The 17,779-nt window shown below is 38.2% G+C and overlaps 1 protein-coding gene across 5 annotated transcripts in view; it reads right to left on the reverse strand.

Moving 5' to 3' along the window:
- The window catches only part of SPOP (speckle type BTB/POZ protein), a 76,116-nt gene that overhangs the window by 24,144 nt on the left and 34,193 nt on the right, over positions 1 to 17,779 (reverse strand). For 2 of the 5 annotated variants that reach the window (XM_010594347.3, XM_023553603.2), the window contains one exon: positions 12,448 to 12,498. The exons of the other annotated variants lie outside the window; for them this stretch is intronic. The gene's annotated coding sequence lies outside the window, so the exon portion shown is untranslated. The remainder of the gene's footprint in view (positions 1 to 12,447; positions 12,499 to 17,779) is intronic. 5 annotated transcript variants of the gene reach the window in all.

The following is a 17,779-nucleotide window of genomic DNA, read 5'->3' on the forward strand; positions in this document are numbered from 1 at the left end:
CCATGGTCTTGGCCATTTTTTTCCAACTTTTTTGCTTCTGACTTATTTTGTAGACAAGTCTTTTTCTTTTTTAAAAATAACATTTCTTCCAATTTTTAAAAAAATGTCCAACCCAGAGCTAGCAGAATTGGAGAACCAGCCTCAGACTCTGAGGAGCTCTGACCACACAACCTGCTGAGAGGGAAACTGACTAGGACAGCACAAGTCTAATTAATCTCACTCACAGCAGGCACCATGGGCAAAGTGTTCATCAGTGAAGTAGCCTGGTGCTACCTGAACTCTCTAGCACTTCATGCCAACTGATGAAGATGCCCAGCAGAAAAACGATTTTAGAACAGAGGAGGTCTATTTGGTGGTCATAGTTGAGAACCTTTGCAGGAGACAACTAGAGCCAAAATATATTGTTCCTGGCTTCAAACAAGTTCAGACAAGACCATCCAAGTTCTCTAGTGAGGAATTAATTTCCCAAAGCTTACCCAACTTCCTAGTATTCTGACAACTCTGAGATTGAACACATCTCAGTTATATACCATCATTTATTTCCCTGCTCACTCTACTAAATCTTGACCTTTGCGTATATACCTCTTCTGAGTCACATAAGAAATACACTTTAAAATATACAGAAAACTTCAACCACTCAACAACAAAAAACAAACAATCCCATTAAAAAATGGGCAAAGGACATGAACAGACACTTCACCAAAGAGGACATTTAGGCAGCCAGTAAATACAGGAAAAGATGCTCTTGATCACTAGTCATTAACCCAAAACCCACTGCTGTTGAGTCGATTCCAACTCATAGCGACCCTATAGTAGAGAGATGCAAATCAAAACTACAGTGAGATACCATCTCACTCCTACGAAAATGGCAATGATTAAAAAAACAGAAAACAACAAATGCTGGCCAAGGTTGTAGGGGAATTGGAACTCTTCTACATTACTGGTGGGAGTGTAAAATGGTATAACCACTGTGGAAAACATTATGGAGCTTCCTTAAAAAGCTAGAAATAGAAATATCTTATGATCCAGCAATCCCACTCGTAGGTATATATCTTAGAAATACAAGAGCAGTGACACAAATAGACATATGCACAACTATGTTCCCTGCAGTATTATACACAACAGCAAAAGGATGGAAACAGCCTAAGCGCCCATCGACAGATGAATGGGTAAACAAACTGCAGTGCATACATACACTGGAATACTACACAACTATAAACAATAATGAGGACTCTGTGAAACATAACATGGATGAACCTGGAGAACATTAAGCTGAGTGAAATAAGCCAATCACAAAACGACAAATATCATATGATCTCACTTTTATAAAAAGTCAAGAATAGGTATACACACAGAAAGCAACGTTCTTTGATGGTAACCTGGGATGAGAGGGGGAAACACTTTCTAGATAGTAAGCACTTGTTATTTTTGGTGATGGGAAAGGCAATACCCAAAAATGCTTTCAATTGAACCTCATAGTGCACTTATTTTCCGCCTTCTTTTACACTTATGAACACTTCTGTTGCCTCCAGTAGACTTTAAACTCCTTAAAAGAGACTTGGAATTACTCTAAATAATACCTTACCACCTAGCACAGCCTGCCTGGAACTGAAGGCATTCAGTAAAAATACTTTGATAACTGAAACACTTATCCAGTTGCATTCAAGTTTATTAACTTTTCTGCTTGCTTCTTTCACAAAAGCAGCCCTTGAACAATGCTGAGTATACTAGATATGCAATGCAATGAGAATCATTAATTTGATCTTTCAACATCAGTTACTCCTAGCCTGGTACCTCAAGTCTTAGCCCAGGTAAAAGTGAGTTTTCATCCAGGACCAAGTATATCTTCGTTCTACAAAGGAAGGGTTGGTTATAATTTCTTTCACTTTGAAATCATAGATCAGTAACTAATTTGAACTAAACTCTTACACTATCAGAATTTTTTCAAGAATAGAAGACAAATTCCCTGAATAAGAGAAAAAGATGTCCCAACAGTTTGGCCAGCATATGCAGATCAAGGCTAGAGCATTCTCTGTAAAGCGTTACACAGACAGCTCACAGTCATTTTTTAACTTTCATTTATCTCCCGTGAGCATCCTTCCACCTTCAATCCAATCCACTCACCAGAGGATTAAAAAAAAACACCACCAACAACTAACACAGATAGGCATATTCCATACATGATATCTATTTATGAGTTAGCCTTATACCCATCAGTCTTAAAATTACAGGAAAAAGATTATGAAAATGTTAGGCTGAACCGTGAAACTATTGTTTTGTAGGTCAAAAATAGTCAATATCAGCAATTTCACATGGTTCAATGTAATACAGAAACATGCACAAGCTGGATGGCTGGGAACACAGATTCTTGCCAGGGAATGGTTAGGGACTTTTTCAAAAACCTATCACTTTTTCTTTCCTTTTGTACAGTTTCCAAGTAGGGAAAAATCTCAGTGTCGTAACTATTTTAAACCTGAGAGACGTTTGCATTTTCCAAAGCAGAAGATGCCAAAAAAAATTGTTGACAATTAAAAAAACCTATGGAAAGACTTGGGTATACTCACGTTTGAGGAACTGATGTGACCTAAAAGGAGTTTTTTTGGTTCTTCTGTTACAGTGTACTCAATAATACACATCCCAGGAGGTAATAACTACATTCTCACTACTCCAAGGACAAATTATTACAGGTCACGTTGACTCCCTCTAATGTAAGGTTTCAATGATTTCTAAATACTTGTTATGGCTAAACTTTCTGCAGTTCAATCTAGTTGAACAAAATATTAAATGTATTTTTTTTTAATCTTAGAGATAATTATTAAAATGAAACTAAGGGCAATCAAGAGAGATCTCAATCAACAAAGGGAAGATAAGATGGGTTTTTTTTAATGTCTTTTATCATGTTCATGTTTCTAAAAATTTACTTTCAAAATTAAAGGTAACTGCCTTTTTTTTTTTTTTTTAACACTGCACCTTTAATGGAGTTTAGCAATACTAAGTTAGCTTGGAGATCAAGAAGAAAAAAGTCAGCAGCCTTACAGAAAAACAGGTAAAAAACAATCAATGGTTTACAGGAATGGAAATACCAATGGTTCTTAAATATATGAAAAGATGCTCAACCCTCATGCATAATAAGATAAACAGAAACTAAATTACACAGTGATTCACCCAATAAATTGGCAAAGATCAAAATGTTTGGTAACACTTACCCAGTAAGAACATTTCTGGTTGGAGAATAAATAGTTACAATTTTTACGAAGGACAATTTAGCAATATCTATCAAGGTAAGAAATGCACATACCCTTAGATCTAGCAATTCCACTTCTAGAAACTCATTCCTATTGATACATTTAAAAAGACAAATATAAAAGGCTATTCACTGTTCGCACTATTTATAATCACAAAAGAATGGAAATAACCTAAAAGTTCATCAACCAAAGGTTGATTAAATAAATTATGATGCAGATAGCTAATGTAATAATAACCATCTATTTAAAAAAAAAAAAAGAATGAGGAAGCTCTTTCTATTAAAGAAGAGCAAAAATATTTATTTGTTTTAATATGTATATAGAATATCTCTGGGAAACTACACCAGACTCTAGGACACTGGTTACTTCTAGGGATGGAAACTGGATACCTGGGTAGGAAGAATTTACTGCATCCCCTTTTATATTTTTTGGATTTTGAGCCATGTGACTACCTATTAAAATAAAATTTAAAAAAATGCACTAGCAGCCTTTATAATTAATTTTTTCAGGTTAAGAGATGGCTTATAAACCAGACCCATATGAGACAAGATGAGAATTCTTCAGTGGCTTCCAATTGCTATCCAAATAAAACCCACACTTTTCATTATGGCTGCCGTGGCCTCTGCTTACCTCCCTGGCTTCATCTAACACTCCATTAATAATCGGAACCTGGAATGCACAAAGTATGAATCTAGAAAAATTGGAAATCATCAAAAATGAAATGGAATGCATAAACATCGATATCCTAGGCATTAGTGAGCTGAAATAGACTGGTATTGGCCATTTTGAATCAGACAATCATATAGTCTATTATGCTGGGAATGACAACTTGAAGAACAGTGATACGTTCATTGTCAAAAAGAACATTTCAAGATCTATCCTGAACTACAACGCTGTCAGTGATAGGATAACAGCCATACACCTACAAGGAAGACCAGTTAATACAACTATTATTCTAATTTATGCACCAATCACTAAGGCCAAAGATGAAGAAATTGAAGATTTCTGTCAGCTTCTGTAATCTGAAATTGATCGAACATGCAATCAGGATTCATTGATAATTACTAGTGATTAGAATGCAAAAGTTGGAAACAAAGAAGAAAGATCAGTAGTTGAAAAATATGGCCTTGGTGAGAAACAAGGCCAGAGATCAAATGATAGAATTTTGCAAGACCAACGACTTCTTCATTGCAAATACCTTCTTTCACCAACACAAAAGGTGACTACACACATGGAACTCGACAGATGGAACACACAGGAATCAAATCGACTACATCTGTGGAAAGAGACGATGGACAAGCTCAATATCATCAGTCAGAACAAAACCAGGGCTGACTGTGGAACAGACCATCAATTGCTCATATGTAAGTTCAAGCTGAAACTGAAGAAAATCAGAGCAAGTCCACGAGAGCCAAAATACAACCTTGAGTATATCCCACCTGAATTTAGAGACCATCTCAACAACAGATTTGATGCGTTGAACACTAATGACTGAAGACCAGACGAGTTGCGGAAGGACATCATACATGAAGAAAGCAAGAAGTCATTGAAAAGACAGGAAAAGAAAGAAAAGGCCAAGATGGATGTCAGAGGAGACTCTGAAACTTGCTCTCCAACATCGAGCAGCTAAAGCAAAACGAAGAAATGATGAAGAACTGAACAGAAGATTTCAAAGGGCAGCTCATGAAGACAAAGTAAAGTATTACAATGACATGCGCAAAAAGAGCTGGAGATGGAAAACCAAAAAGGAAGAACATGCTCGGTGTTTCTCAAACTGAAAGAACTGAAGAAAAAATTCAAGCCTCGAGTTGCAATAGTGAAGGATTCTATGGGAAAAATATTAAACGATGCAGGAAGCATCAGAAGAAGATGGAAGGAATACACAGAGGCATTATACCAAAAAGAATTAGTCGATGTTCAACCATTTCAAGAGGTAGCATATGATCAGGAACCGATGGTACTGAAGAAGTCCAAGCTGTACTGAAGGCACTGGTGAAAAACAAGGGTCCAGGAATTGACGGAAATTACCAATTGAGATGTTTCAACAAACGGACGCAGGGCTGGAAAGTGCTAACTCATCTAAGCCAAGAAATATGGAAGACAGCTTCCTGGCTAACTGACTGGAAGAGATCCATATTTACGCCTATTTGCAAGAAAGGTGATCCAATCGAATGTGGAAATTATAGAACAATATCATTAATATCACACGCAAGCAAAATTCTGCTGAAGATCATTCAAAAGCCCCTGCAGCAGTATATCAACAGGGAACTGCCAGAAATTCAGGCCAGATTCAGAAGAGGACGTGAACCAGGGATATCACTGCTGATGTCAGATGGATCCTGGCTGAAAGCAGAGAATACCAGGAGGATGTTTACCTGTGTTTTATTGACTTTACAAAGGCATTCCACTGTGTGGATCATAATACATTCTGGATAACATTGCAAAGCATAGGAATTCCAGAACACTTAATTGTGCTCATGAGGAACCTGTACATAGATCAAGAGGCAGTTGTTCAGACAGAACAAGGGGATACTTAAAGTCAGGAAAGGTGTGCATCAGGGTTGTATACTTTCACCATACCTATTTAATCTGTATGCTGAGCAAATAATACGAGAAGCTGGACTATATGAAGAAGAACGGGAAATCAGGATTGGAGGAAGACTCACTAACAACCTGCATTATGCAGATGACACACCCTTGCTTGCTCAAAGTGAAGAGGACTTGAAGCACTTACTAATGAAGATCAAAGACCACAGCCTTCAGTATGGATTACACCTCAACATAAAGAAAACAAAAATCCTCACAACTGGACCAATAAGAAACTTGGATCCACAATCAACAACCATGCAAGCAGCAGTCAAGAAACCAAAAGACACATTGCTTTGGACAAATCTGCTGCAAAGGACCTCTTTAAAGTGTTGAAAAGCAAAGATGTCACCTTGAAGACTAAGGTGCACCTGACCCAAGCCATGGTATTTTCAATCGCATCATATGCATGTGAAAGCTGGACAATGAATGAGGAAGACCGAAGAAAAACTGACACCTTTGAACTGTGGTGTGGACAAAGAATATTGAATATACCATGGACTGTCAAAAGAACAAACAAATCTGTCTTGGAAGAGGTACAGCCAGAATGCTCCTCAGAAGCAAGGATGGTGAGTCTGGGTCTTACACACTTTGGACATGTTGTCGGGAGACATCAGTCCCTGGAGAAGGACATCATGCTTGGAAGACCCTCAACAAGGTGGACTGACACAGTGGCTACAACAATGGGCTCAAGCATAACGATTTTAAGGATGGTGTAGTGTTTCATTCTGTTCTGCACAGAGTCGCTCATGAATCAGAACTGACTCGATGGGACCTAACAACAACAACATTGTCTTTCCCACTAGCAGTTAACCTCAATAAAAGAACAGTACCCTTCTGTGCCTAAAATGGTATTATAAAAGGTACTCAATATATACCTGCTCAATGAAACTATTGTTTAACAACTAGACTTTCTCCTTGGGAATCATGTTTTTCCTTAATGAATCCAAACTTACTTTTAAAACAGTTAAAAAAAAAAAAAAACAAAAAAACAACTATCAGTTCATTTCACTCTAATTTTGAAGAATTCATTAGCTGTTAGGGACTCTAGAAGTGGAATTACAAGATCAAAGGGTATGTGCTTTTCATATTTTTATTTACACCCTTTTCCATAAAAAAAAAAAAAAATCAACCAGAACTTGGGAAAAAAGGGAAACCTGAAGGGTTAGTGGGGGAATTCTTGAACCCACAAACCAAAACCCACTGCCATTGAGTCGGTTCTGATGTTTCCATGGCTATAAATCTCTATGGAAGACAACTGCCACATCTTTTTCCCATGGAGCCAGTGGTTTCGAACTACTGGCCTTGGGTTAGCAGTCCAGTGCTTTAACTAGTGTGCCACCAGGGCTCCACCAAACCCACAAGACAACAGTAATATAAGCATATTTCCCAGAGTAAGTATATGTCAGCTCTGGTTACAGAAAGTACCATTACAGCAGCTGGTAGGACTCAAAATGCCCAGCACACAGGTTAGACCTCTAAGTTACTTTAAGTTAAATTCTATACAATAAAATTTCAATATACTGATGAAACTGAGATACAGCCTTATCATTTACTTAGATTTGACTTATAATTTTCATATCTGACGCTGGGTGTGAATCTCTTAAAACTGACATGTGGAGAAAAGATAATTAACATTAAATACATATACCTGTAAATGTGTGCCTATGCAGACACATCTTATAAACATGTCTAGACACATAACTAAGTTTTTTCTATACCAAGCTTAGACGCAGCCTGAAGTAGAACTTATTTCTAATATAGCCACATATTTATCTACTTAAGAGTTGAACTGCTCTTGTATATGAGGGAAATTCGGAAACATGTAGAGCATTATGTGTGCATGTCAGTACTTTTACAGTTTTTCCAGTTTACAGATATTTCTGAGGCAGGCACAGAATCTGAAAGATGGAGAGGATTAGATACGCTTTTGCATATTTCTCCTTTTTCATCTCATTCTAAGTGGTGTAAGATAGAGTTTTATAGAAATAGCCTGGCTAGTTAAGGTTCATCTAGACAAAGTCAAGCTGAAGATGAACAAGAAGGTACATGAAAGAATCTCAAGCCACTGAAAGCAGTGGAATAACCAACAGAAGGCTCCCACTGACTCCAAATCCTCGGTGTGTGCTGGCTGTCTACAGCCCTACTGTCCCTCTTTACAGGTTATAAATAACTGCAAAGTGTCTTTGTCCCCAAGGAGACCTGAACAGCCAGCTCAAAGGTTAAAATATGGAAAAATTCTCAGAATGGATGCAACTTTTCTATTAACAAAAACAATCAAAGAGCAGAAAAATTTATTGCCAATTTAAGGGCTGGGGATTCATTCTTTCTTCCTAAAAATTATCATTATGCAAACATCGTTGACATAGACATATTAGCACAATCCCCTACCCCCAAGATATGCCCAGGGATAATGCTTGCTCTGCTCCAAACGCAGAGGTCTGTCCTGGAAAGGTGTAGACACCCCCGAACTGCCTTGCAGAAGTGCAACTCCTTGGAACTTAAAAGACTTCTTGAATTTTTGTTTTGCTTTTTAATTGAGTCACAAATCACTATTGAGCTAAACATACCTATGTAAGAGCATCAGAGGAAAAAACTCCTCTGTTCTCACTCAAATGAAGGATCTAGCAGAATGAACCATGGCTGCAACAAGCACAGGTTTCACAAGGGCTTGGTTACTGCCTGTCAGGTGACTTGCCACCGAGGTTAATGACACAGCCCCTGCTAGGAAGAAAAACTCCTCCTGCTGTTAAAAAAAAAAAAAGCAGATAGGGTTCATCAAATTCAGCTTCCCCATCACTTTCAAAATCCATCACTTGGGAGATACCTGAAATGCAACCAATGCATCCAAATCAGGAAACAAGGCTGATTACAAAGGGGTTGTTTTACCGCCAAGTGCATTTCAGCTCCAGAGGAAAACACCTTCAGAAATAAAGTTAGAAAGGCAATATCAAACAATCAGCAACTTCTCCATTCTCACAAATTATGTGCTGATTCCATCGAACGGGTTGAGCAAAAATCTCTAGGACCATAAGCAACAAACTTAGGAAGAATGAAGTTTTTTTTTTTTTTTAATTGTACTTTAAGTAAAAGTTTACAATTCAAGTCAGTTTCTCGTATAAAAACTTATACATTGTTATGTGACCTTAGCTGCTCTCCCTATAATGTGACAGCACACTCCTCCTCTCCACCCTGTATTTCACATGTCCGTTCAACCTGCTCCTGTCCCCCTCTACCTTCTCATCCTGCCTAGGGACAGGAGCTGCCCACTTAGTCTCATGTGTCTACTTGAGCTAAGAAGCACACTCCTCACCAGTATCATTTTATGTCTTATAGTCCAGTCTAATCTTTGTCTGAAAAGTTAGTTTTAGTTTTGCACTAACAGAGAGTACCGTGGCCATGCCCTCTGGGGTTCCTCCAGTCTCAGCGAGACCATTAAGTCTGGTCTTTTTACTAGAATTTGAGATCTGCACCCCACTTTTCTCTTGCTCCATCAGGGACTCTCTGTTGTGTTCCCTGTCAGGGCAGTTATTGTTGGTAGCAGGACACCATCTAGTTCTTCCAGTCTCAGGCTGATGGAGTCTCTGGTTCATGTGGCCCTTTCTGTCTCTTAGGCTCATATTTCCCTTGTGTCTTTGGTGTTCTTCATTCTCCTTTGCTCCAGGTGGGCTGGGAAAATGAAGATTTTTTAACACATCCCACATGTTATCAAAGATTTCTCCTCTGGGTTGAGAAAACTTACTTATTCTAAAATAAGAGCTGAACCGACTTGATGGCACCTAACAACAACTACAAAAATAAGAGCTGGAAAAGAATCAAAAGAAAAAAAAAGAGAAGGGGAAAAAACCCTTTGGTTAAGAATAAGATTCTTGTGGGGAGCATCTATGTCAACTGGCACAACATAGTTCATAAAGACAAAGTTTTGCACCCTACTTTGGTGAGTAGCTTCAGGGATCTTAAAAGCTTGCAAGTGGCTTTCTAAGTTACAACTATTGGTCTCTTCCTGTCTGCAGTGAAGGAGAGTGAAGAAAATCAAGGATTCAGGGGAGCAAGTAGTTCAAAGGACTTATGGACAACATGAACCACAGCCTACAGGACCCTGAGACCAGAAGAACTAGATGGTGCCCAGCTACCACTACAACCACTCTGACTGGGATCACAACAGAGAATCCCCGACAGAGCGGGATAAAAATCATAGAACAAAAAAGACCAGGCTTACTAGTTTGACAGAGACTAGAGGAACTCCTAAGACTATGGCCCTAAGACACCCTTCTGAACTAGAATGGAAACTACTCCCAGAGACAACCTTTCAGCGAAACCATAGACAGGCCCATAAAACAAACAATAACACCCAAGAGGAATATACTCCTTAGAACAATCAATTATACAAGATCAAAAGGGCAACGTTCGCACTAAAGCGAAGATGAGAAGGCAGGAAGACGTGAAACATCAGGACAAAAGGGAACAGGGAACCTAGGACAGAAACGCGGAGGGTGCTGACATATCGTGGGGAATGAAACCAGTGTCATGGAACACTTCACGTACAAACTATCAGATTTGCTCTGTAAACTTTCATCTAATGCACAATAAAAACTTAAAAAAAAAAAAAGGGAAAAAAATGTGGAACAAAACCGCAAATTCGCAAAGAATCCAGACTTACCGGGACCAGTGAAACTGGAGAAATCCCCAAGACTATTGCCCTGAGATACTCTTTAAACCTTGAACTGAAACTATCCCCTGAAGTCACTTTTTAACTAAAGAGCAGGTTAGCTCAAAAATAATGTCACCCTTGAGTACTGTGCTCTTTTAAAAAATTATCTTTATGAGACCAAACGGACAACAGTTACTCTAAAACATAGATAAGAAGGTTGGGGGGCAGTAAAACTAAGTTAATGGGAATGCAACAACTAGAATGGAAATGAGAATACTGACACAATGTAGAGAATGTACCCAATGTCTCTGAAAATTATGTGTAGAAATTGTTGGATGGGAACCTGTTATGTCTATTTTCACCAAAAATACAGTATTAAACACACACACACACAGAGAATAAGATTCTATTTATTATATATTTCTATTCCCAAAGCTGTTTTGAGATTTGAGAGGCTATATACTCTTTTACCTTTTTCCCTCAACTACGACTATGGAAAATCCAAGTAGCAAAGAGAGGAAAGGTTTGGCCCTAATACCATTTAAGCATGTCCAATCTACAAGGAATTAAAAAACAGAAGGGTCATTTCAATGAAAAAAGCAGAGGTTGCATAACCCTAGAGGGTCCTCTGGCCTTTAAAAGAAGCCAAATTCAACACACCGTTCTCTTCGGCCATCTATACTTTAGTCAAGCCATTTAAAGCTATTTCTTGCTTACCACGATTTGGCTATGGAAAAGGCCAAAGGAATTCATTTCAAAGGAGAAAGTCTGAATTTGTTCTAGGGTATACAATTTGGAATAAATTCATTAATGTATAAGCTTAAAGAGCCTACTGGTTCCAGAGGATTTGGTATACTACAAAGGCAACCAGTTACGCTCAGCATTAACTACTAATATCGAGCAGTACAGATTCAGTATTCCCTGAAGAGATTTTCCTTTACGAGAGACACCTCCCTCCAACTATGAAAGAGAGATTCAGGTACGTGTACACTTTTAATCTTCTCCTTTAACTGTGTTCTTAACTGAAGAAACATGACTATTTACATGGACTCATGCTCCATACCTAGAAGCCATTTGCAGAAAATAAATTGCCTCTTCTTCTAAAGTTACTTTATAAAGCCAACTTCCACTTTAACATTAAGGTTGTAACTAAACTAAATGGAACAAAGGACAGGCAGAAAGTTCTTAGTTTTAAAGTGTTCATTCCAAAATTCATGATGCAAGGAAAAAGTAAAACCACACAGGCAGACAAAACAGGGGAAAGTTAGACAGAATGTCTGTCTTAGCTGAATTTCTTGGCTTCTGATGATTTGTGTTAAAATTTAAAAGACTTTAAGATGCCAGCCACAATGGCAGACAATTTTTTTTTTTTGCACTACCCATAGAGAGATAAGCTCTAAGGTACATACGCAAAGGCAAATGGCTCAGAATCAGACTTCTTGTATAGAGTAAAATAGAGCCCATGACTTCCTTAAGGTATCTCTATTTGTAAACTGTTATTACAATTTCCTCTTAAGATCTTTTAGACAGAGAAAAATAGTCTTATTCTAAGGTTTTCATATTTATTACCAACTGTTGATTAAAAATTTAAATCCAAACATCTTTTCTCCCCTACACCATTAGTGTAAAGCCTTATCCTATATAGAGCAGTCACCAGAGAAGATCTGAATAAAAACTCCAGTTTACTTTAGGCAAGAATATTTGGAGTAAAACTTTTGAAGCCGCTTACGAAAAGTGTTTTCTTTCGCAGTTTGTAAAGCTCATTATTAAAAAAATAAAATCTCACACACTTACCTAATACGACTTCAACTTTGCATACGATTTGCAGGGAAATGAAATACGTAGTAGGTTGTACTTAAATGTGCATTTTTTTTAAGTCATAATAAATACTTCTTTACATTTCATTCTGCTTTTTTCCCTCACTCCTTTAAACTATGTTTAAAATAAAACTTTGTAAACACTCACCAAGTTAAGTCAGTAGGAAGACTCTAATTTGTCTTGTCTAACAGGAAATCTCTGTTGGAAATAGAGATGATGAATCAGACTTAACTAAATTCTGAGTCTCATACAAGTCTTTACTTGGGCTTGTCTTAAAAGGGAAACTCACAAATGCGGGTGAGACCTACGCAGAGCAATGACTGGTGAAAAGGATTCACTAGTCAAAATTACCATTCTTGTATCTCATCACTAGCTCTGACTTCTCTATTTTATTCCCCTGCTAAGATTATACTTAGAAATGGAAGTCAGACAAATCCAGGATAGTTCCTCTAACAAGCTGGCCTGTATGAGTGCAGCGAAAATGAAATACGTGACTTGCCCCATGTTGACATTTACAAGAGGGGGGCGATCACTTTTGTCAGCTACCTCACAGAATGTTGAAAGAATTTCTATGAATTTATCTTTTTAATAAAGTGTTCTGTGGGTAAATCACACCAAAGCAAGACACAGCTAAGCAAAGCCATATATCCTCTAATTTTAATAAATAAATGCCATCACTAAGGTTTTTGGTTTTGTCACTAGTAAAGAGAGACTGGATTAATTCTGATTATACAAGAAAAAGAGAGAGTTTCCTGTTGAACACTGATGAGATAGCTTGGTTAAGCAACATCACTACTCTAATTATCTATCATTTCCTGTAAAGTGACTCAAAACACAAACAGGGATAAGAGGGGTGGTTGCAAGGCTTCTAAGAGTCTAGCCTAGGCAGAAAATTCTGGCACTATCTTCTCTTCTATGGAGAAATGAAGTACTGCGTACACCATGGGCAACTGATTCTTTAAAAACAGAAGGTTTTCCTGAAAATGTGGATACTAACTTTAACTGGTATACTGGTAAAAGCAAGTTTTGCTTATGCTATAATAGATTTTGGTAAACCAAGTCTGGTTACTATGAGTTGCGGGGTGTGCCCTCACCAAAAAACGTGCAAAATTACTAAGGCTAACACAAGACAGTCTTGATCAGATACCGTAAAACAAAGCCTACAAAAATCCCACGTAGTTCAGTTAAGAATAGCAGGAGTCAGGTTGAATTCATTCAACAAATCTTTACTGCGCATCAACTGTACAAGCACTCTTTGAGTCGCAGTTGTGAAAAGACAAAGTTCTTGACCCTCTAAGGTTAGAGAGATAAACACATCTTAATACTTTATAAGTAACTACTCCCAGGCAGAAGATATCAACCAGCTCTAACAAATAAAAGTGCTCTGAGTTTCTGTGATTCTTAAAACAGTAACCATAAGAAACCAGTAACTTTTGTCCTTTGCTCTTTTTGTTTAAGGGTTAAGATTTTGGTTTCTCAGTTAATTTGCTGGACCTAACATTTTTAGGCCCAATGAATTGGCAAAATTTAAAGAGTCTGACGAGACTGGTAAGGATACTCTCACACTGCTAGTAAGAGGATAAACTGGTACGACCATTATATTATGTAATAAACTGAAGATACGTGTGTATGTATATATACCTCAATTCCACTTTCAAATATATAGACTCAAGAAACTTGCACGTGTGCATAAAAAAATATATAAATAAGAATATTCAAAGCAGCATTGATCATAATAGCCAAAAACAAGAAATAACCCAAGTATCCATCGACAGTAAAATGGATACATAAAATAGTGGTATATTCATATAATGGAAAACCCACTGCCATCGAGTTGATTCTGATATATAACAACCCTATAGGGCAGGGTAAAACTCCCCAGTAGGGTTTCCAAGGCTGTAGTCCTTACAGAAGCAGACTGCCGCATCTTTCTCCCATGGAATAAGCTAATGGGTTTGAACCACCAACCCTTCAGTTAGCAGCCGAGCACTTAACCACTGCACCACCAGTGCTTCTTGTATAATAGAAAGCTATATGGAAATGAAACTGAACTGCAGTTCTACATTACAACACCAATGACAGTTACAAACATAGTGTTTGGTTTTGAAAGAAGACACAAAAGAACACATAATACCATTCCATTTATATAAAGTTCAAAACAAACAAAACTAAACTATATTGGTTTGGAATGAATCCACAGGTAGTAAAATGATAAAACAAAATTGATCATCACAAGTGTCAGAACAGTGGTTACATATGAGCAACAGTGTGGGTTACAATCTAGAAGGGACACACAGCAGGCTTCTTCTGAGTGCTGGGAATGACATACTTCTAGATCTAATTGCTGGTTACAAAGGTATTTGCTTTCTATAATTATTCATTAAACTATACATTTGTGTTTTGTGTACTTTTCTCTGTGTTATATTTCACAAAAAATATGTTTAACAGCCCCTCCACCACCTATATGTCATTTGTCGTACTGTGGTAGCTTACATGTTGCTATGACGCTGGAAGCTATGCCACTGGTATTTTTACCCATGGTGGACACGTTTCAGTGGGGATTCCAAACTAGGACAGTATGGAAGAAAGGCCTGGTAGTCTACTTGTAAAAATCAGCCAATGAAACCCTGTGGATCACGACGCACTATTTACCTCTAAGCGCTGGAAGATGAGCCCCTAGGTTTGAAGGCACTCAAAATACACAATGGCTGCAACGATGGACTCGAGCATACCAATGATCACAGCGATGGCACAGGATCGGACAGTGTTTCGTTCTGTTGTACACAGGATGGCCAGGAGTTGGAGCCAACTCGACTGCAACTAACAACAATACCCCTAGAGTAGCTTTACATATCTCATTGCTGTGAAGTCAATTCCAACTCCTAGCAACCCTACAGGACAGAATGGAACTGTCCCATAGGGTTTCCAAGGATGTAATCTTTATGGGAGCAGACCGTCACATCCTTCTCCAGCTTTATGTAGATACCTTAGCCTCCAATGTCTAAGGATGAATTCAGTGTCTTGCACAGAATATCACCTTTTAAAAATTTATTTTATTGTTTTAAGTGAAAGTTTACAAATCAAGTCAGCCTCTCATATAAAAATTTATATGCACCTTGCTACATACTCCTAGTTGCTCTCCCCATAACGAGACAGCACACTCCTTCTCTCCACTCTCCTTTTTCGTGTCCATCCCGCCAGCTTATGACCCCCTCTGCCCTCTCATCTCCCCTCCAGACAGGAGCCACCCACGTAGTCTCATGTGTCTACTTGATCCAAGAAGCTCACTCTTCACCACTATCATTTTCTAACCTATAGTCTAGTCCAATACCTGTCTGAAGAGTTAGCTTTGGGAATGTCTGGGGACCATGACCCCCAGGGCCCTTCTAGTCTCAGCCAGACCATGAAGACTGGTCTTTTTAATGAGAATTTGAGGTCTGCACCTCACTGCTCTCCTGGCTCCCTCAGGGATTCTCTGTTGTGTTCCCTGTCAGGGCAGTCATCGGTTGTAGCCGGGCACCATCGAGTTCTTCTGGGCCTCAGGCTGATGTAGACTCTGGTTTATGTGGCCCTTTCTGTCTCTTGGGCTCATAATTACCTTGTGTCTTTGGTGTTCTGCATTCTCCTTTGGTCACGTGGGTTGAGACCAATTGATGCATCTTAGATGGCTTCGTGCTAGCGTTTAAGACCCCAGAAGCCACTCCCCAAAGTGGGATTCAGAATGTTTTCTTAATAGATTTTATTACGCCAATTGACTTAGATGTCCCCTGAAACCATGATCCCCAAACCCTCGTCCCGGCTACGCTGGCCTTTGAAGCATTCAGTTTATTCAGGAAACTTCTTTGCTTTTGGTTTAGTCCAGTTGTGCTGACCTCTCCTGTACTGTGTGTTGTCTTTCCCTTCACCTAAAATAGTTCTTATCTACTATTTAATTAACGAAAACCCCTCTCCCTCCCTCCCTCTCCAACTCTCGTAACCATCAAAGAATATTTTCTTCTCTGTTTCAACTATTTTTCAAGTTTTTACAATAATGGTCTCATACAATATTTGTCCTTTTGCAACTAATTTCACTCAGAATAATGCCTTCGAGATTCCTCCATGTTATGAAATGTTTCACGGATTTATCATTGTTCTTTATCGATGCAGAGTATTCCACTGTGTGAATATACTATTATTTATCCATTCATCCGTTGATGGGCACCTTGGTTGCTTCCATCTTTTTCCCATTGTAAATAGTGCTGCAATGAACATGGGTGTGCATATATCTGTTCGTGTAAAGGCTCTTACTTCTCTGGGATATATTCCAAGGAGTGTGATTGCTGGATCGTATGGTAATTCTATTTCTAGTTTTTTAAGGAAGCGCCAAATCGATTTCCAGAGTGGTTATACCATTTTACATTCCTACCAGCAGTGTATAAGTGTTACAGTCTCTCTACAACCTCCCCAACATTTATTATTTTGTGTTTTTGGGATTAATGCCAGCCTTGTTGGAGTGAGATGGAATCTCATTGTAGTTTTGATTTGCATTTCTCTAATGACTAATGATCGTGAGCATTTCCTCATGTATCTGTTAGCTACCTGAATGTCTTCTTTAGTGAAGTGCCTGTTCATATCCTTTGCCCATTTTTTAACTGGGTTGCCTTTTTGTAGTTGAGTTTTTGCAGTATCATGTAGATTTCAGAGATCAGATGCTGATCGTAAATCTCACAGCTAAAAACTTTTTCCCAGTCTGTAGGCAATCTTTTTACTCTTTTGGTGAAGTCTGTGGATGAGTATAGGTGTTTGATTTTTAGGAGCTCCCAGTTATCTAGTTTCTCTTCTGCATTGTTAGTAATGTTTTGTATACTGTTTATGCCATGTACTAGGGCTCCTAGCCTTGTTCCTATTTTTAATTCCATGATCTTTAACATTTTAGATTTTATATTTAGGTCTTTGATCCATCTTTAGTTTTCATGCATGGTGTGAGGTATGGGTCTTGTTTCATTTTTTTGCACATGGATATCCAGTTATGCCAGCACCATTTTTTAAAGAGACCATCTTTTCCCCATTTAACTGACTTTGGGCCTTTGTCAAATATCAGCTGCTCATATGTAGATGGATTTATGTCTGGATTCTCAATTCTGTTCCATTGGTCTATGTATCTCTTCTTGTACCAGTACCAGGCTGTTTTGACTACTGTGGCAGTATAATAGGTTCTAAAATCAGGTAGAGTGAGGCCTCCCACTTTGTTCTTCTTTTTCAGTAACGCTTTACTTATTCGGGGCCTCTTTCCCTTCCATATGAAGTTAGTGATTTGTTTCTCCATCTTATTAAAAAATGTTGTTGGAATTTGGATCAGAATTGCATTGTATCTATAGATCCCTTTAGGTAGAACAGACATTTTTACAATGTTGAGTCTTCCTATCCATGAGCGAGGTATGTTTTTCCACTTATGTAGGTCTCTTTTTGTTTCTTGCAGTAGTGTCTTGTAGTTTTCTTT

The sequence above is a fragment of the Loxodonta africana genome, chromosome 18 (genome assembly GCF_030014295.1).
Source record: "Loxodonta africana isolate mLoxAfr1 chromosome 18, mLoxAfr1.hap2, whole genome shotgun sequence".
Classification (NCBI taxonomy): Eukaryota; Metazoa; Chordata; class Mammalia; order Proboscidea; family Elephantidae; genus Loxodonta; species Loxodonta africana.